The following is a 5,077-nucleotide window of genomic DNA, read 5'->3' as shown; positions in this document are numbered from 1 at the left end:
GATATTCAAAGCCTTCCTGGATGAAGGCCTGTGTAGAACGCTCTAGGAGAGCCTGCTTTAGCAGGAGGGTTGGACTAGATGATCTCCCAAGGTCCCTTCCAACCCTTGCGATTCTGTGATTCTGTGATTTTGTTTTGGCCATCATTTTAGGTCAAGGTGCCACCGTTTTATGACAGGCAGCTGTCACTTTGTTAAACATCATACTGCTCTGTGATTGGCTGATGACCATTTCTTGATGCCATCATATCCAGGTGTTCTCAGGCAGCCCTGTGATTGGCTGCTTACTTCCTTTGGACCAGGAAGTGCTCAAATATAAAAATATATACACCTATATACAATACATAGAATATATACATATATAGTATACATAAAGGAGAGTTAAAATATGTATAAATACATATTTATTTATTCATAGATACACTATTTACATATATGTATACATGTCTAGATATGTACACGTGTATATAATTATGTATATATACACATTTATCAAACTATAGAACTTAAATATATATAGCCATAAAAACATTCTTAATAAGAGCTAACAGAATGAATAATTAAAGTTTAAATATGAATAGAAAGTAATTAAACAAAAGTAAAATACCATTTTGGGGTCCCCACTTTACCCGGCTGCAGAACAAGCCATGACATGTCTGAGGTGTGGGAACTTCCAAGAGGGTGGATAAGTGCCAAAAGGGGATGGAGGTGGGGATGACGGAGGGGAGCACAGCCAAGTTGGAACATGACGAAGGGCTGCATCCACGTCTAGGAGGCCACCAAGGGGCTGCTGGTGCAAACCCTGTCACTTGCAAATAAGAGCCCAGTCCAGTGAGCTGGAGTGAGAGGCCCCTGCATCCTGCTCCAGCACAACAGGGTGACCATGCAGTATTACTGGGGCAGACCTGGGGCTTTGCACGGTGCTGCAAGACACAGGCAATGCTGTCTGTGGAAATGGAAAACCAGAACAAAATGCCAGCTGCAGAAGAACATGTACATGGGGAAAGTAAGGAAAAAACACAAAGGGAATCCCCCAAAAGACAACTTTCTTTTGTTTTCTTTTGGTGTTTGTAATGATGTGTACTTCAAGCTTAAAAATCTCTTGTAGATGGACCAGGTGGAACAGTGAAGAGATTAATCATTAAGCCAGTCTCCAGCACCATAATAATAAATAAACAGTACACTCTGTGGTTACAATTCATCACGTAATCTTTTGTTTCCAAAAAGGCTGGTTATGCAAATACAAATATGCATAAAGAGTCAAAATGCCCATTGTTTGTACTTGTATCAAAAATGTCTGAATAAAACTTAACTTTTCTGGTTTTGATGATGGAAATAAAAATGTATCTAGAATGACTAGAGTTACAAGCTGTTGGAGGGCTCAAACCTAGCTAACCTAGCTATATGTCTAGTTCAAAGAAAGCAACATGGTCTGAAGCATACTTAGGGAGCCACTCAAGAATCCATATTCCAAGATGTCAGCATACTGATATGAATACCATAGCAATAAGTTCTTCCATTTCACAGGATAATCTCCTAGAACTGGGTGGGATCTTTCTTGGTTAGATTTATACTACCTAGATTCCACCAGTGAAGACTCTTCCTTTTCACAATTGGAGAAGTCTTTTGTAAACTGAGACTCCTACTCCTACTTGATTTGCAGTGGAGAGCATCTGGCTTATATCTGAAATAATAATTATCTTCTTCTGACACATTTATGAGTTTTCCCTTCATTAATTTTTATCTGGGAAATATTCACTGCTATGGTAGGGTAGTTTTAGAACAAACACCTGGTTTTTACAACTCTTATCAGAAATTTGCAACGTTTCAGGCAGGGAACAGCTTAAGCTTAATGAAGTGAAAAGCTTAACCCTTTGGGCCTTCTTTTGAAGTGTCTCAGTGATACCCTTTCCAGTAGATTTGAAGGGTAATTTTTTCCTTTACTCCATATACATTGTTCTCCCTCGGTGACTCATAGCTTGCAAGGTGCCATTATTTTCTGCAAACCAGAAGGAGCAGAAAGTGAAGTATGGAACAGAAGTCATTGAAAGACCTGAAAGATCTGAAACCTTTGCAGGATTCAAAATTTATTCCTGATTCATTGTCTTTCCAAGTGCAAACACAGAATGAATTTACTGCCTTTGCATCCCCCTGTGGCCAAACCTCTATACATTTTGTTCATAGCCTCTTTCAAAGAAACCTTGAAATGTGCTGATATTTATTTCTTTTTCAGATGGTTCACAACATCTGGCAGCAACCATTAAAGGTATCTAAGATACCTCCCTTAAGTCAGTAAAAAGTACTATGTGAAAAATGCAAAGTAATTATTCTGTGAGCAGAACAGAATTTGACAAAATTATTTATCAGCTCATAAAATATAGAGAAGAGCAGAGAAACTTCTTTTGAAAGTGTAGTAGGAACAATCTAAAGCTGATTGATAAACTGTTTTTTTACTTCAACCAACTTGTAGAATATACTGAGACTGCAATTTCTCCTAAAGAAAGAATCGTTGACCAATAAAACTACAGAACATATTAAATTGATATAAAGTCTAATGCATACAGCCTCATAACACAGCCAAATCATGATAGCATTCAGCATACGACTTACTTCCCATATTTATTGCACACATAAATACATATTGTTTCATGCAAAAGAAAAATCTACAGAAAAAAGACTGTTGAGTTTTTGAAGTCAAATGTTCATTGTCAGAGTTAAAGTGTAAACCAGAAAAAACCTTAATATTTGAGGAAGAACTAGAAGCTCAGTTTAACTGTCCTAGTGACAAAACTTGGGCCTTCATCATTTCTGAGTCATCGTGTGGAGATCCCTCTGAGAGCTGGGAGAGATTTTCTGTATTCAGCTTTGATTAACTCAACCTATTTTTTACTCCAGATTATGTTTGGTTAATATTTCTTTATGTATGTAGCTGAAAGTTTTTGTTTTGACATTTTCAAATTACAAATTACAGATTTCAAAATATTTCTTTCTAAAATTTAACTATGAAAGTCTCGGGAAAAAATAATGGCTGTCGTAGCACACATGTATATTGATAATGAATTTATCTTGCACAAGGAACTGCAGCGCTGGCATTTGTTAACCTTTCTGTACTTATTTTCGATATTACCTGAACATTTCAAGTTTTAGAACACAATATTCTATGCTTCCTACTGAAAAAAAAAAAATGAAAAGAAAAAGATAAGAAGAAAAGAAGAAAAAAAGAACTTCCTTAAACTGTTGACACATCTCACGCACTACCAGCATGGTAAAAAAACCCACTCCTCTGTTCAAAAGGATTTATATAGTCGTATCCAAAGATGCTCTGTATCTTCCACAAAAAAAAAAATAAAATCATTTGAGCCTTTATATAATAAGGTTTGCCTTTTTCCCCTCCATGAATACATTGCTATTTTGAGTCCCAAGGTCAGAAGAAATTCCCAGTATTGCTAAATGAGAGTGAAATTTCACCCATGTCAAGAAGTCTATATGTGGTTAAATTATTTGAGAAGTCTGTTAACTTTAAAAATTAATCCCTACTGTAACCTACTTGACTTTGTTTGCAAGAGAAGAAAACACACCTATTACCTATAATGCATGAACTGTACAATGCAAGCACACAACTTTTAGGTATTAAAAAAATTAAAAATCTTAATCTTTTATTAGTTCACCTTCCCCTTTTCATGATAATAGGTTGGAGACACCTGTGCGCATGTCTTCTCTGCTAAATCAGGTGAAAAGATTGAAGAAGATAATGTAATTTTCAGTTAACTATGCCCTGTAGCACAATACTGTTACAAAGGTTCAGACACCACACTTGGTACCTGAGCTTATACAAAGTGGTACAAACAGTAATAAGTCAACACTGAGACAGGTTTCAATCAAAGAACCTGTTCCCAGGATCCAGGTTAGATTTACATAGCCCTCACCAAAGCTTATTGTGCTCAGGTTATCTGTAGTTGACCTAACTAGATTAAGTCTAGCTCAGCTAAGTTTATGAACAAGGCAGTGTTGCTAGCTGCACTGTAGTACGGGGCGGGGGGGAGTCAAACTACTCTTAGAAGAGACAGCTTTGCAAGAGTTGCATTTCTTACAGATTAATGTATTTAACAGAGTAGGTCACAGCCAAACACACAGACGCTAGAGCTCTGTATGATACTTGTTTAGGGAGGGATGAGAGGAGGATGCCAACAGAGTAAACATGTTAGAGCTACCAGTATTTACCAAGAAGGACTGCAGTAGCAAATGCAAAGGGAGACAAGGAAGCTAGAAAGTGCAGGGCTCAGGTTACAGGTTCAGAGATTTTTCCTGCCCAGGTGTCTTGGTAAGCTCTATTTATAGTAAATTTTTAGAGACTACCAAGAACACACAGATCACTAGAAACACATTTTTACACTTCTGTTGTTTCCATTTTGTTATTATTAAGACAAAGGGAAGTATTACAAATCAAAATCTCTCCAAGATAGTCAGGGTTGTGGGTTGTGACAACAAATGTATTTTATTCTTCCTTGAAGTAGTATACAACTTGGGCAATTTTGTGAACGTTAATCATTGCACTGCTGACAACACAATAATCTTTTTTCTGTTGATATATTTAATCTACATCATATTAGTCAATAAGAACTGAAAAGTAGGTCTCCATTTCCACATTAGTTACCGCATTTGAAAACTTCGGCGGTTTTCCTGTTGAAGTTTTATAGGAAGGACGGATAACAAAAGCCTGAAGTGGTTTGTATCAAATGCTTCCTTACCATCCTCTCAACATAGGTCAGCGCAGTGACACTCAGCTGCACATAACTGAAGCCGCATATCAACAGAAATAAAAACACGCTCCAGAGCACAATTACTGAAATTATAAACTTTGTTTCAAACAGATCCACCCAATTTTGTTCATAAAATGCCTTTTGTTTTTGATTAGACTGGTTTTGTCTCTTTTTTCTTTTGTTTTTGTTGTGATTGACTACTTAACAGTTTATAAACAAAATTCTCCTTTGTTCATACACCATCTGAAAAGTGAGATTTTTCAAAAGCACTGAGTGTTGACCCAACTGTGTCTGTTCATGTCAATAGGTACCTTACCTCT

This window comes from Egretta garzetta, unplaced genomic scaffold (assembly GCF_000687185.1).
Source record: "Egretta garzetta isolate BGI_Z169 unplaced genomic scaffold, ASM68718v1 scaffold30, whole genome shotgun sequence".
NCBI lineage: Eukaryota > Metazoa > Chordata > Aves > Pelecaniformes > Ardeidae > Egretta > Egretta garzetta.
The sequence above is the reverse complement of the archived record's forward strand: the minus strand, read 5'-3'. Positions refer to the sequence as shown.